We start from the raw sequence: 17,067 nt of genomic DNA on the forward strand, positions 1-17,067 counted from the left end.
GACAGTCCTATTCACGGTCCGATATTTAGCAGCATCCCTGGCCTCTACCCAATGGATGCCCTTGGGACACCATTCACATGTCTCATTCATTGCCAAATGTCCCTTCACAAGGGAGATGGCAAATATGCTCCTGGTTGTGAAAGTACTTTTTAAAAACCTAAAAAAACTATATAAATGTCATAAACTTTGAGTTCATGACGTTGGGAGTACAGGTGTGAAAAGTTGAGCGATGGTGTGTCGAGAAAGAAGAGGTAGATGGAGGTAGAAAATCATTTCTTCTCTCCCATCCCCACCCCCACCCCCACTGAGTGACGAGATGCCACCCTGACACAAACCTACTGAAGATTCACTCACTTCTCTGGGTGAAGCTTCTAGAGCACGCCAGTCCACAGGCGAAGCCCCGCAGACTGCAGGCTAACCGGCAGGGATTAGGATGGACCACATTTCTTCTTTTACAGGAGGAAGTTGAGATACTATCTAAAGTTCTTGAATCACTTTAAGTATTCAGGTTATTTAAAAATTTATACATAGTAATCAAGAGACTATGCATATTTATTTTTCTAAGCTTATTTATTTATTTTGAGAGAGAGAGAGCACAGGAAAGGGGCAGAGAGAGAGGGAGAGAGATTATCGCAAGCAGGTTCCGTGCATCCTGAGGCAGGGCTCAATCCCCTGAACTGCGAGATCATGACCTGAGCCAAAATCAAAAGTTGAATGCTTAACCGACTGAGCCACCCAGGCGCCCCAAGATTATGTATATTTTAAAAAGACATGGGGAGAAGAGATGCCTGTAGGGGATCATGTGAATATTTTTCACACTAAATAATAAAGACAGCTAAAGAATTATAAATCAAGAATTAGTGGTTTAAATACGTTACTTGGGGCTATTGGGTTTACAATCAAGAGTACTAAAATAGAAATAGTCAAAGAAGTTTTCTCTAAGGGAGAAAAGCTGTAACTTTGCATTTTAGCTCTATGTTTGTGTTCACATGTTATTTGATTATAATTTGAAATATCTCTTAAACAATGGATTTCATTTACCTTTAAGTCTGTCTCAGTAGTTACCTTATTTAAATGCCCGTTGGGGTCATTAAGTTTGTACTGCGAAGAGAGTTCTAATAGCAATGAAAAAAGAGTACTTTAGTCAACCTATAACAATTTTTTCTTTCCAAACAACTTGGCCCAATTTTTGTAACCTTGGGTGCTGAATGAATACTTATTAAACGTTGCAATTGAATTTGTTGCGTTTAATGGGAGACCCCTTCTTTACTCACTTAGCCTGGCTTGACTTCCTGCCACCCGCACTCCAGAAGTCAGTGAGATAACCAATGCTCAGGCACTTAAGAAGTCTTAGCAAACCGCTAACCCTCAGTTAGCCCTCAAATTAAGGGTGAGCAATTCAACTCAGAGTGGACAGCGTCTGAGAGCCCACTGAAGGGGATGTAGCAATAATCCTTGCAGTTATTCTCTAATCTTTGCTGGCAGAGGCTTTAAAGATCATTCAGAGAGTTCATTATGCAAATGGAACTGTCTGCATCTACTGACAATGAGGCTGAACTGGACAGACCCCGGGCATAAATATCTACTGGGTATACTCTCCCACATGCAAGGAGACACTAGGACACATCATCTTTGATCTGGATATATTTATCCTGCAATTAATAAAGGGCAAGAAAGTTCATCTTGAAGGTGAGTCACAGATAACTTAGAAAATTGGACAGAATCAAAAAGCCGTGAGTCTTCTTTATTATATCCAGTCTTTAATGAACGTTGGAACTTTTCTGAAGTTCTGAAATACTGTTCTCTATTAAACATACACACACACAATTAGTACACAAACACACACACATACACATCCAAACTCATCACTCAATTCAATGATATACATATATTTGTACACATATTTGAGTTAATATATATGCATATGTATATGTGCTATATATGTATAAATGAGAGGGGTGTGTGTGTGTGTGTGTGTACGTGAGTGTGTACCCAGAGAGAGAGAAAGAGTGAGAACACAGCACCCAGCAGCTTTGTGATGTGGGGCAAGTTACTTAAAGATGTAATTTTCCTCATTATACAATGAAACTGATTAAAATGCCATCCTTAAAGGGTTGATCATAATGTTCTTGAAGGACTTGCATTAGATGATTCAGTGTAACGTTAAGATTTTTTTCTTAGACTTCCTAAAAAAATTTTAAAGGGTTCATTCTTTTACTTCGGGCACTACTTTGAGATACTTGAAATGTCACTTGATTAAGAAATCTGCAATCACTTTACAAGTTCTCTGAATATAATTTTGTGGGAACAAAATTTTGTGTGAACAGAGGCACATTGAGCTGGGCCCTACCACCCTTAAAGCCATGCAACATCACCACTGTATGCCCAGTCCCCGCGGGTTCAGCAGCCTTACGTCACGGTCAGCAGTAGTTACTAAAGATCTTACTTGTGCCAAGAAAGATTCAACGGGACTCTCTGTAAGACTGCCTGGAACCTTTCCATTCTTTTTTTTTTAATTTTTTTTTCAACGTTTTTTATTTATTTTTGGGACAGAGAGAGACAGAGCATGAACGGGGGAGGGGCAGAGAGAGAGGGAGACACAGAATCGGAAACAGGCTCCAGGCTCCGAGCCATCAGCCCAGAGCCTGACGCGGGGCTCGAACTCACGGACCGCGAGATCGTGACCTGGCTGAAGTCGGACGCTTAACCGACTGCGCCACCCAGGTGCCCCGGGAACCTTTCCATTCTTCATGTTACCTTAGCTTGAGAGATAAAGAGGAAGACATAAATTAAATGTTAATTAAAAAGAGATGGGGGGGTGCCTGGGCAGCTCAGTTGGTTAAGCGTCCAGCTTCAGCTCAGGTCATGATCTCACGGTCCGTGAGTTCGAGCCCCGCGTCGGGCTCTGTGCTGACAGCTCGGAGCCTGGAGCCTGCTTCGGATTCTGTGTCTCCCTCTCTCTCTGTCCCTCCCCCGCTCATGCTCTGTCTCTGTTTCTCTCTCTAAAAATAAGCATTAAAAAAAATTAAAAACTAAAACGGGATGACCAAAACAAAACAAAAAACAAAAAACCCCGAGATGATGTTGGTGTTCGTTAATTCAAATTGGCAAATAAATATTTGCCATAAAAAAATACATATTTACTTTACAATAATAGTTGGCTGACATGGTAAAACTTGTGGCCTGCATTGTTGGTGGTAGTATAAACTGATCAATATATCTGAAATGCAGCGGCAAGTTATTGAAAGACTTACATATGCTCATTCACTTTGATAGTGCATTGACACTTTCAGGAATTTATCTTAGAAAAATAAATTATGTATTAGAGAGTTGTGTACCAATAGTCATAATATTGTTTTAAAATTTTCACGTAAATGCCTTTAATTGCAGTAAAAGGCTAAGTAAATCATAATATGCCATAAATATAATGGATAATGAAATACATATATGCATATGATACATATATACATATATATATAATGTGGGCAAGTTTTATTGTATAATGTAAGTAAAATAAAAGGACAGAAATACTAATTCTCATATCTCGTCATCTCACACACACACACACACACGCACATATGGGAAGATAGAAATCGGCTTTAAATATTAATGGTAGATTAATGGCTGTTTTTATTTTCTCATGTTCACTCTTTTTTCCATGTATTATACAATGAACATATATCACTTTTGCAATCAGAAAAATAACATTATTCTATAAAATAACCATTTAAAACCTAATGCCATTCTGCAGTGTTTTGTTTTTGTTTGCTTATTTCCAACATGAAATATCCTTTTAAGCAGAATGAAACGGGAAATGTTTGCTCTGAGCTGAGAATGCACATATTAAAGTAACTGAAAGCATGCAGTTTTCAAAAGCTATTGACACAAATTCAGAAATTTGTCCGTCTTATCCTTTTAGCCAGTTTTTGTGGGTGTTTTTTTTGAGAAGATTCAGAAATTAAATGACCTTTTCTAACTAAACACACGCAGATGTAGTCAGAGGTAATGATGGTATTATGTAAGCTCAGTATGAGCAATAAACCTCAAAACGTGTATTCTACCAACTAGCAATTTTCCCAATCAGCTTTTTATTTTGCCGTGCCACCACCTTCTAAAGCCCTAATCATGGAGGTGGTTCTGGAGAAAGAGCTGTGTTCCGTCTGAGCTCAGTGGGTAATGAATGTGTAAGGACTAAATGTGCTTTTTGCTCTCTGTAGCACAGTGTGCTTTTCCTGTTTTGCAGCCATTTTCTCCAATTCAATGCAAATTCTTGTAATTTCCCCCAGAAAAAATTCTATTAAATGTCCTATTTCTCTTTCATATATCAGAAACTTTCTACCCTGCTATCCGCTGGATTTTTGTCAAAATTAAAAATCTACACCATAAGCCAGAGACAGATCCCAAGTAGCCAAAGTTGTCAGCTAGGAATAAACGAAACTTCCAACATGAAGCACATAATCAGTGATGACAAGTAGACATTTCTGTGTGATGGGCATCGCCGTTTTCATCTCTCCTGCTGTACCTGGCTGGTTTCATGTTAAGTCTGAATACATGGCTCATAAGTTCTCTCACACACACAGACGCGTGCACGCACACACACATACACACCAAAAGCCTAATTAAAACCTGTACTATTATCCTTAATTGTAATCCTCTTTGATTTATGATGGCTTTATTCAAACTCCATATACAGCAGCAGAAAACAGGCTTCGCGGATAAAGGACTATTACTTGGCTGAACTCTATTTCATACTGAGTGAAAATTGCACAATGATTACTGGAGGCCATTGAAAATGCCTTGGGAAATTTTTTTTTTTTTAGATAGTATGAATCTATATTAGCCTAGGTGTTAATTAATTAATAGGTAGAGAAAGTCAAAGAAAAGCAAATCGAGAAACTGGTCCTAAATTAGAAATATTTTTATAGTTATTTTAAAATGCTTGTCAATCTTTAAGAATGAATACAGCATGGTGTATTCCACTTGGGAAAAGATCACACAGGAATATACACAGAACATGCAAGGCCAGATCTGGCATCCCTGTGGTGATCAATCTCTCTAGGATATTGCCAACCAACGTATAATCGATTTAGAGGTCACAATCCGGTTAGAAAGTACAAAATCCTATGCAATAAAACCTAGTCGTGTGATAGTGCATGGTTCATGCTGCTCATTTCAAAGGGCATTAAAATGAATGAATTAAGGGAGACTTTTAAAACATTTGTATAAACTCATTTAATTCTTCTAACCCTGTGTTACTGATGAGAACGCCAAGACATAGAAGTCAAGCGACTTAAGTGGCCTCACACAGATGGAAAAAGGCAGCGCTCAGCCTTAAAACCAGGCAATCCAGCTCCAGAGGCCGTTCCCCTCATCCCTACACCGTATCACCACGTTTGCACGGCCCTATGGCTTTGCCAGTGCCTTCGGGACAAGCAATTCCTCCAAGGTTTTCAAAGCTCATGTCTGGGATTCTACCAGGGATGATCTGCTTTGGTCTGTTCTGTGTGAAACTGTTTGAAAAAGAGAAGGGCGTACAACGTATTTTCTGAAAAGTACGACATGTGATAAGCCCAAAGCCCCTCAGGATCTCCTCCGTGTCAACACTGCAGGCATTCATTTGCACTGCAGATAGCTGTTTAGAGGTACCATTCAATAAAGACATTTGACTGATGCTAGGGAAGCGGTAGGGATGGAGAGTAGTGGAAGAATCCAAGACACCTTTTTATGATGCGTTCTTTGTCCTTGCGATTGTTTCGGTAACTTTTTGTAGGGGGGTGGCTGAGATATTTAAGGTCAGGCAAACTGAGGGAAGTTGGAAGACAGTTGTATTTACTGGCTCTGAAGCCAAACGTCAGGCACGAGGTAGTGGGCCTGGGCTATGTCTCCCACTGGAAGCCGACATGAATTTCTATGAAGAGAAAACAAGGCAAGACACTGTCTACTACATCCTTTTAGGTCCGCTCTTTGATTTTCATTCTCACTCCTTGAGGTCTTTTAGGTTTGGGCATACTTCCCAGGGTGTACGTTGGGCTGCATGAAGGATTTCTGAGTCTCTAGCTCGTGTGCATTCAAAGGAAATGTCTCTCACATTTGTGATGTACGCTGAGATATTTAGATGAACTCTAGTTCCAGACACTAGTCTGGTTTCCCAGGAAGATTTTACTTAATATACGGCATTCTTTGTCTAACAACCGTGCCTGAAGGAGGGTCATTAGATTTGTCATCGTAAATGCTGAGTTGGACAAGCCACAGATCTGTTCAATTGACTGTACACAGAATGACTGTTCATTTTGCCCAGAAAGTTTTTAAAAAGCCGATTTCAAAATAGCCTGTTTTATAAATGCATATAAACAGAACTGTAAACTCACATTTTCACAGATGTAATTTTTTTCCTGTCCCAGAGTTTCTTAAATAAAGCACTGCTTTAATATATAACATAAGACTAAGTTATTTCTTTCATTTCACTGATGTTTCTCTTAACGTGCCTAATTTGCTTCTAAAGGATGGATTGTAGTTAATGTTTATTAATGTTTTATTAATGTAGTTATTAATTATAAACACAAGGATGTTTATAATTTTGAATTAGCGCTATTTTGTCCAGACTTGTATTTCTGAAGGTATACTAGTAAAAGGGATCAGGCCAATACTTGAGAATATTCAGATGATAAAAAATAAAGTGTCCTAAAAAACAAAAATAAATAAATAAAAATAAAGTGTCCTATAACTACAGATAATGACAGCTTGATAAACCACAAAGATGAAGAATCAAAACATGGTGTATGGACAAGGTAGAAAAGTTACCACAGAAAAACATGAATTCAATATTGTGTTGGCCAAATTCGTATAACTGTAAGTCATAAAATAACATGAACAAAGACAACACAGGCAGTTGTTCTCAAGGCATGCCTGTGCAATGTTGAAAAAGAAAGTGGGAAATCTTACTTAATTCAAAGTATCAATATTTTCTTCGGGCACAGAGAGGAAGGATACCATGAAGCACCTGCGTAAATATAGAAACTTTAAACAAAGCACCACTGTAGCAAAAATTAAAGCACAAAGATGTGTGTAACTCCTCCCGTCACATTATTTCCTGAATACAACTTGCCAACGACAAAAAAGATTATGTCAGCCACGTTTGTTAAGCTGCACAACAGCTTTTAAAACTCTTAATATACAGTGGTTATAGTAATCATCTGATTAGCACTTCTGTTGACAGTATTCTTAGCCTGCCTTGCTTATTATGGCAAGTGCTGCCATTAGAATTGCATTAAAATAATAGCTATCTATTTGTAGGAACTGTGTAATGATGCTCAGACTACTGGAAGATGGTAACAGCCCTATTGGCTCTTGACCAAGATAGATCACAATACATGCTGATAACCTGATTCTCCGTTCTTGGTTTTTTCTGCAGAATGCATTCAAATGCTCAGACAGAGCAAAGAATCAGCTCTCGGGCACCACTGACAAATGAAGTCTTTATCCCAAGCAAATTTTCCATATTATCAATGTATAATTTTGATTATTTTCCGTACAAACCCTTGTGTTGAGGGCTGACTTTATTTTGAGGGGGGAGGGGCAGAGAGAGAGAGAGAGAGAGAGAGAGAGAGAGAGAGAGAGAATGAATCCCTAGCAGGCTCCCTGCTGTCAGCATGGAGCCCAATGTAGGACTTAATCCTATGGGAATTGTGAGATCATTAGCTGAGCTGAAATCAAGAGTCAAACGCTTAACTGACTAAGCCACCTAGGCACCCCAATGTATAATTTTTAAAGCCCAGATATTTGTTTTGAAATTATATTTATTTTTATTAAAATCTTTCTAAAATAAATTCCATATTTCTATGAGTTTTGTTTGTTACTATACTACCTCACAGTACAGAGAGACCTTTAGAAGGTACTTATCTGAAGTAAAATAAAACACTTTCAGCCAGATTTGAGGGCGTTTGTGTATTTACAAGTAAAATAGTTGATAATAATGATAACTCTGAACCATCAGGAAAATATTGAATTATCTTGCATGCAGCCTTCTTAGGAGTCATAAAATATGCAATGCATATTAAAAAGGCAAATGTATTTTTGTTAGTCTTTCAGATTTTTTTCTTTCTTCTCTCTTTCTCTGCTGATAGATATTCAGTAATCACTGCACATTGTTGACAGAGTACCAGCACCTAATAGTACCTACCATCATTTCTAGTCTTTGGTTTCTATCCTTCTCTGGGACAGAAAATAAGATAACTGAGGTGATATGATCACCAATTGGCCAAAGTCTTTCCCATAGGCTAAATTATACAAACTAAAGAACATTATTAACTTTGCTTCCACTCTCAGTGATCTTTTTGTTACTTTTAGGATTTTAGGAATATTCCAGGAGGCTGAGGCAAGAGGAAGCTTGCAATAGTTAAAGTCACAATTGTTAACTCAGGGCACGGCAATGTCTCCACTTCAGATAGGATGCTATTTATATAAGTGAAGATGCACATTATAAAGCCATATGGATGTATGCTTGAAAATACACCTAAAAATATTGATTCTTAGAAGGAGAAATACATAGATTGGCATGATGGTAACGTGAGTTTAAGTGTCAGGATGAGAATCGAAACATTCTTAAGGGGCTAAGTACTTGCGTAGCCAGAACAACTGCTCCAGGTCTCTTGCGCAGGAAAGAGCTAAGAATCCTTTTGAGAAATTAAATAGAAGCACTAAATTGCAAAATAAAGCATGCTATGATTCTCAAAACAGATAACCTGTACCAAAATATAACACGCTACAAAACCATCTAACCTCAGAAATTTTAACAGCTATTCTTTGAGATTTGTGTTTTCTAAAGACCAGAGATAAACTCTGAATGGACCCCTGTGTTACCAAGATAAGACCACTGTCTTTCCCTTCTTTCTGCCCACCTCCCTGCAACTCAGCTGGCTCTGACCTTCCAAACCTACACCACACTTACAAATTTCTACATTATAAAGACCCTGTGACTAACCCCAATCCCCAAACCCTAAGAATACCCCTTTCTAGGGGCGCCTGGGTGGCTCAGTCAGTTGGGCGACCGACTTCGGCTCAGGTCATGATCTCACAGTCTGTGAGTTCGAGCCCCGCATCGAGCTCTGTGCTGACAGCTCAGAGCCTGGAGCCTGTTCCAGATTCTGTGTCTCCCTCTCTCTCTGACCCTCCCCCGTTCATGCTCTGTCTCTCTCTGTCTCAAAAATAAATGTAAAAAAAAAAAAAAATTAAAAAAAAAAAAGAAAAAAAAAGAATACCCCTTTCTACATTCCCCTTTAAAGAGGTACTAAGACTCATCAAGATGGTGTTCTTCTTGGTCATAAAGTTTCATAAACCAAGGTTTCTATGATCAATAGTTTCCTCTGGTAGCCTTTAGGGCTTTTGACTTTTTATTCATCTATGGATTTATTCAACTCAGGTGCACAAGCTAAAGATTGAAATATAACTATTGGATTTGGCCATATGGAGTTCATAAGTGACATTAACAAGCGGTTTCATTGGAGTAGTGAGAAAATGGTGTATTTTTAAATGGGCTCAAGAGAGAATGGTAGGTGAGGAAATGGACAGAGTGATTATAAACTATTTCAAGAAATTTTGGTATAAAATGGGACAGAATCTGGAGGGGATGTGATTTATGACATATTAGTATGAAAACAGGAACAATCCAAAAAAAAAAAAAAAAGAAGAAGAATAGGGGGTAAGGAAAGAATTTTAGGAGCAAAATACTTGGATAGTTAAAACATGGTCAAATGCCCAAGTTGAGGATCTGGTCTTCTTTAGGAGTATGAATTGTTGCTAGAATGTATGATTGCAAACATAGACTGGCTCCTTTGGTGGCAAGATGAGAAGATTCTCTTCCAATATTTTTTTTCCTGACTTGTCAGACAGAAAAATTTGTGAGTGAGGAAAGGAGAAATGGAGAAATGGAGAACAGTAACTAGATACCTATAATATAAAGGAGGCACTGGGGTCCACAGCTAGAAGTTTAGATTCAGGTGTCTCCTCTATCATTCCATAGCTGAGTGACCACGCCACCTTCCTAAGTTGTCATTTCTCTCTGCAAAAAATAGAAATGATATTAATGTTTTTCCTAACTATTCTATCACTGCAGTGCACTATTCTGCCTCCTTTTGATATTTCACATCTTCTTCTATTATACTTACTACCTGGCTTTCTGGTTTTATATTAGCATATTTAACTCCCCTAAATTCTTTGAGAATTAAATGTTATATATAGATTACAACATTTTTTCTTTGAATCTGAGGTCTAGCATATTAGCTCATAGTCGATATCTAATACATATAGACTGACTAATAATAGCAAATCATATCTGAAAGTTACTATTTGTCAGGTACTGTTTGAAACCCTTTTTACATAGTAATGCTTGGCTCAAGCCTCAAAATAAGCCTATGAATTGGGAATTTCGGGTATCTTCATTTTAGAAATGAGAAGACCAATGTACAGACGGTGGCAGGGCTGGGATTAGAACTGAGGGATCTGCCTCCAAAAGCAGGGCCCCTCAACTAGACAACAAAGTCAACTTGTAGTGAACTGAATTAATTTATGCATCGTGGATGAAGGAATGCACACTCTGTGACTTTAGACCTTTGTGGTAAAATATGAGTGGGTCTAGCGAAGCCTTCAGTATGAATACCATTTGAACCACTGCTTTGGCAAATCACTTAAATAGTACACAGAAGTACAAAGTACACAGAAGTACAAAGAACAAGTGCACAGAAATGCAGTTCATTGTAATTACATAGCAATGGTTTCTATAGGAACAATAAGCATGGCTTCATCATATTCTAAATATTCTTCGTGGCTGAGAAGCATGAATTTATAATAATTGATACAATTTCTTGAGAAATTGCTATGTGGCAATCATGGAGCTAAGTGCTTAGCCTATATTATCTCATTTAATTCTCACAAAGGCCCTATTTGTTTCCCATTTTAATTTTTTTTAAGTTTACTTATGTATTTTGAGAGAGAGGGAGAGCGAGAGAGAGAATCCCAGGCAGTCTCTACACTATCAGCACAGAGCCTGACGCAGAGCCCCACGTGGGTCTCGGGCTCATGAACCGTGACACCATGACCTGAGCTGAAATCAAGAGTCAGAGGCCTAACTGACGGGGTCACCCAGATGCCCCAATTTGTTTCCCATTTTAGAATAAGAATAGCTGATCCTGGCAGAATGTGATGCAGGGGTGCTGACCCCAGACTCTAGGCTCTTCATTTCGTTGTTGTTTTGTGTGGGAGCAGATGATCAGGAGCTGGCATAGCGGGAAAGGAAAGGAAAGGAAAGGAAAGGAAAGGAAAGGAAAGGAAAGGAAAGGAAAGGAAAGGAAAGGAAAGGAAAGGAAAGGAAAGTCTAAAGTGTGAGGGAAAGTCAAAGGGACAGAGAAAATCCATAGTGCTCCAAGGTCTTCATTCAAGACACTCTTTGTGACCCAGTCTCTTATTTAAAAAAAATAAATAACAATAGATCTTACCTCAGCAGGTTGTTATGGAACATAAAGAAGTTGATGCAACTCAAGTTCAAAATAAATGTGAGCTGTTACCATTCCTGATGTCATGTGTTTGAAAGGATATGTGTATTGTTGTTATTGTAATGATTGTTACTGAGTATATGGATATTACAGCTCTTGGGAATTTAGGGTAGAAAAAAAGGAAAAAGTAGAAAAAAGTGACTAGATGTATTTCTTCCAAATCACCTGTACGTAAAGAACCTAAATCTAATCATTTTTCTCACTGTTATTGAAACATACAAATAAATAAGGTATTAAGAATTGGATTATTCATGTTGAAGAAAAAGTCTTTAAATTATTGTTTTACTACTATAGGTATTTTTAAATAGGTTTTTAATTGGTAATTACATTAAAATTTTTTTTTAAACATTTATTTATTTTGAGAGACAGAGAGAGACAGCATGAACAGGGGAGGGGGAGAGAGAGAGAGAGAGGGAGACACAGAATCCAAAGCAGGCTCTAGTCTCTGAGCTGTTAGCACAGAGCCCGACATGGGGCTTGAACTCACAAACTGCGAGACCATGACCTGAGCCGAAGTTGGACGCTCAACCGACTGAGCCACCCAGACGCCCAATTGGTAATTACATGTATACTCCTCTGTGTCTTTCAGCTTTGCAGAATATTCTGGGGATAAATAAGAATATTAAATCCTATAGTTTGTCTTATTTTATATTTTTAAATGTTTATTTATTTTTGAGAGAGAGAGAAAGCAAGCAGTGAGGAGGAGAAAGAGAGAGAGAGAGAGAGAGAGAGAGAAAGAGAATCCCCAGCAGGCTCCGCACTTCCAGCACAGAGACCAACATGGGACTCGAACCCACAAACCATGAGATCATGACCTGAGCGGAAATCAACACTCAACTGGCTGAGCCACCCAGGCGCCCCTAGTTTGTCTTATTTTAAAAGGATATCTTATGTTGTTATGTTATAGGCATTTTTTATTCTTGAATGTTTCATATATAAAGTATTTTTTATGTTTATTAGCTATAGAGAGTCCCTAGGAACTTCACTAATACACTGAAGTTTAAGGTTTGTGACAATACTTGTAAGAAAATGTAAGGCAAGGTGTGAAACTGGACAGTAAATGGATCTAGTTGCAGAAAGTCAGTGTTTCTTTTTGACAGTCTAGCCCGTCGTCCACAGTGCCAAGTAAGCACTCTGGCTGTTGTCCAGAGAAATTTTGCAGACAGACCTTGTCTTACACATTCAGCATGCTACTTACTGGCTTTTCTGTATTGTTTTAACTGATTTCCCATTAATTTTTAATGTTGAGAAAAATGCAGAGGAAGTGATTGTGTTTTCGATTGTACAGTTGAACGCAGGCAGTAACTTTTAAAAGTATTTAAGTTTCCTGGGGTTGAGAAGCTCTCCCCTTCCTAGTCGCTCAGGGACCTTGGCCGATGGAGGCTCGAACTGGATGCAGGCTTCCGGGATACCTATGGCAGGTAACGTGAAGAATTGTGCACAGGCGCTCAGGAATGTGGCATGATACTTCTGTTCACATTTCATTAGTGAAAACAATCATATCTGGAAAGGAAGTGAGAAAGTGCAAGCTTCCCATATTCCCCGCCTGGAGAAGAAGCGGAATATTTGTGAGTAGCTCCGATGACTACGACACTGGGTTTATAACCGGCCTCCAAGTTGCAAAGCTGGTACTCTGCCCCATGTGGATTCCAGCACGTCTTTCCATGATGTTGTTGACTCTAGAAAACGAAGGGAAAGATGACAGTCTGTGTCTTTACCCTCCAAATGTTGTTTCCTTCATTGGAAAAATCTTCAAATGCTAACATGTTTTGGGCAGTGTTTTTAAAACTGTGGATTCATCAGTGAATGTGATTGGATCCCTGTCTTGTGATCTTGGAGCCCGTCAGGGAGGACACATATTTAATCAGTAGTTAAAAGAAGGAATCAAATGTTACGTAAGACGAAAGCCTGGCCTGTTGGCTATCACTGCTGTTCTCAGTATATTTGCCCCAATGGTATTCTGATTTCCATTGACTCCTAAGCAGCTGTGAGAGAGAATACTGTTTTAAATTTTTTATATTAAATCTATAGTTGAGAAAACTGTGAATGAAAACCTGAGGGTTTCCCCATGCATAAATTAAAGTATTCATTTTTTTTTCTTACTTTCTACTAGCCAAGTTTAAAATAGGCAATGTTTTTAATATAATTCTTCTAGATAAGAGGAGTGTTACTGTTTTGGTTGAAACCATTGCTATTTATTTAGGCTTTGTCTATGGAGAATAAAATCAGATGTGAGGATTATTTACGTTGTTTGGTGTAGATATGCAGTGGAGTTCATTTGAGTCCCAGGACAAAAAAAAATGTGTTTTTACCTACATTCACAACTTGATCTTCTTTACCAAACAAATATAATGACCAAGGAATCTGTTTATGCCACCAGTAATTCATTTAGTTCACCGCAAAGGACATATTTCCAAAAAAGAGGTAAAACAAGCACTCTGAAAACATTTTTCAGTCATTGCCTGGCTGATTTGCCAGTTAATGTGCTATTTATAGTGAGATGAAATTATTCAGTGTTGGTGGTCTGCATTTCCAAACCAGCTTTCTCTTCTGGGTTAGAAATGACTTAGCCCTTTTTGATTCAGTTTGCCTTCTCCCCATGCCATCCACACGTGAGATGTGGTGTAATTTCTAAGCCTGCTGATATTTTATTTCAACAGGTAAATTCGGCCTGGCCCAAAAGGAAAAAAAAAAAAAAAATTAAAGACAAGAGAACTTGCAGAGGCTTTTACATTTTTTTTAATTTTTAAATTTTTTTAATGTGTATTTATTTTTGAGAGAGATGGAGACAGAGATAGAGTGCGAATGGGGAAGGGGGAGAGAGGGAGAGACACAGAATCCGAAGCAGGCTCCAGGCTCTGAGCTGTCAGCACAGAGCCCAACGCGGCGGGGGAGGGGGGGGTTGTCAAACCCACAAACCCAGAGATCATGACCTGAGCCGATGCTTAAGGGACTGAGCCACCCAGGCACCCCAGGCTTCTACATTTTGATTAGGCAACAGTTAGCAAGTCCCAGAGGCTCCTGTCCAGACCACAGCTGGGCTCCTCCTGCTTGCTCCAGGTGCCAGGCTGCACTCACACGGACTGATGTGCCACTTTGCACTTTTCTTCACCTTTCTAAGCCTTCAACTCTCTGACCAAAAGACAAAAAGAAAGAAGAAAGAAGAAGAAAGAAGAAAGAAAGAAAGAAAGAAAGAAAGAAAGAAAGAAAGAAAGAAGGAAGGAAGGAAGGAAAGAAAGAAAGAAAGAAAGAAAGAAAGAAAGAAAGAAAGAAAGAAAGAAAGAAAGAAAGAAAAGAAAAGAAATAAGAGTCCTTGAAAAACAGATTGTCATAGGCACACAGAGGCATTGAATAAAAATCTACAAAATAGCACTTCTACTATTGCCAGACCATGATAACCTTTTCAGCAGTGTCACTACTGAATGTGCCTGTGACCTTGGCACAATGCCCTGCTGGTGACATTTTAAATGAGTTTTAAATGGGGCAGTGTGAGCGATTAGGAAGAATAAGAAGTGGGAGTGAAGAAAAACTGAGAAGCAACATCATCACTACTAACCTGACTTATTCTGTTCTTTAGTTGGACATTTAGTAATTCACTTGACAAACTATTGATGAGAATTCTAATTTCTGGGTGTTCAGTGAATACACTTGACCTTGAACTACATGGGTTTGGACAGTGTGGGTTCATTCACGTATACACGGATTTTTTTCGATAAATATGGTTTAGTACTATATTTTCTGTTTACGATTTTCTTAACATTTTCTTTAGTTCACTGCACTGTAAATATATAGTATATAGCACATATACAAAATATGTTAATTGACTTCTTACGTTATCAGTAAGTCTTCTGGTCAATAGCAGGCTATTATATAGTTAATTTGGGGACAGTCTAAAGTTACACATGGAGTTTGGACAGCAGGTGTCATTGTCTGCAACCCTTTTATTGTTCAAGGGTCAGCAAATATATATTTTAACTTTTTCTTCTAGCCCATCATCAATAAACTATGATACCAACTCTATTCATCCTACCAGATAGCTATTTGCAGTATATAAACATATTGCAAAAAATGGAAAGAGATTTTTTTTCTTTTCTGAGACTCTAGAAGAGGAAAATTAGTTTGCTTGTCTACTTAAAGCTTTCTTAGAAACAGAAATGGACTGGATAATTATACTGCATAACTGCTTGTATGTTATCCTTTGATTTTTTTTAAATAAGCCTTTTATTTTGAGATACTTGTGGATTCACATACAGTTGTAAGAATTAATGCATTGGTGATGAGTTTTATAGCAAGACAGTGAGTGATGAAATGTGAGGAACTCCCATCGACTTGCTGTCCAGTGAAATTGATGAAGATTATTTTAAGAACAACCACTTGAAGACTCTGAAAAGGTTTGTTCTAAGGACAAACAAGAAATGAAGAAAACTATTCAAGATAACCTGAGTGTGTAAGAAAAGCGGGAGTCTGCTATTTGGGGGCACCTGGGTGGCTCATTGGGGTAAACGTCTGACTCTTGGTTTCTACTCAGGTCAAAATCTCACAGGTTCCTAAGATCTGGGATATAGCCCTTTGTGGTTGGGATTGGGATTCTCTCTTTCTCCCTCTCTCTCTACCCCTCTTCTGTTCCTTCCCTCACATGCTCCAGCTCTCTCTCGAAATAAATAAATAAACTCAAAAAAAAAAAGTTTGGTATTTGAACCAAGATCCTCCTTCCCCCTCCCGGCTTAACAAGGCAGAGACTCCACTGCTACAGCCAAGAACCCGGCTCTTGTCCTGCCCCTCCCCCATCTCCCATTCTGACAGTTACCTTCTGGGGAGGAGGAGTCCCGTGGATCTTCATCTTGCCCCTAGCCATCCATTGACCTGGCTAGTGCAGCCCAAGATGAGGGCTCTCTTTTTCCACGCAGCCCACACTTGTGAAAGGGAGGCTCTGCCTTGATTACAGCATCCTGAGAATGCTGGGCCCCAAGTACCGACGCCCCAGCTTGTGATGGTTTGACACCAGCAGAGACGACCCACAAGACATCTGGCTGCTGCCCATCCCTACACTGAGCTCCCAGAATAGAGGTGTCACTCAGAAAGAAGCTTGTCATTGTCCCAACGCCCCCCTCCCCCTGCTCCACCCAACTCCAGAGCCCTGCTTAGGGCTTTTGCTTTGGAGAAGCAGGCCGTAAAACCAATAGCTCCTAAACTGTTCTCAAAGGAAATAACTTCATTTGCAGCAGGGTATGCAAAAGTTTAAACCTAAGAATATTATCAAAAGTTGTGCAGATTATGATGGAAGACAAGGAGGAGATTAGTGGACTTGAAGTAGGTATGGCTTAGACTGTGAACTGGTTAGTTTGCAGGTTAGGAGCCAATGGTAGGCCACCCAAAATATGCCACATTGGCATGCAGATTATTTTAAGCTAAAAATAATCAAGGCTTCAAAGACTCAGGAAAAATTTTTGACCTTTCCCCTAACTGCCTAAAAGGATTCAGAGAGAGGACTTGCTCCAGGAAAAGAGCAATCACCATAGAT

General features: G+C 38.9%; 1 non-coding gene across 1 annotated transcript; it reads right to left on the reverse strand.

Annotated features, from left to right (window-relative positions):
- Positions 1-306: 306 nt before the first annotated feature.
- LOC131489989 (small nucleolar RNA SNORA52) lies at positions 307-441 on the reverse strand. Its single transcript, XR_009250886.1, has one exon. It is a non-coding gene; the product is annotated as a small nucleolar RNA SNORA52 (small nucleolar RNA).
- Positions 442-17,067: the final 16,626 nt, after the last annotated feature.

This window comes from Neofelis nebulosa, chromosome 1 (assembly GCF_028018385.1).
Source record: "Neofelis nebulosa isolate mNeoNeb1 chromosome 1, mNeoNeb1.pri, whole genome shotgun sequence".
In the NCBI taxonomy this organism is placed as follows: domain Eukaryota; kingdom Metazoa; phylum Chordata; class Mammalia; order Carnivora; family Felidae; genus Neofelis; species Neofelis nebulosa.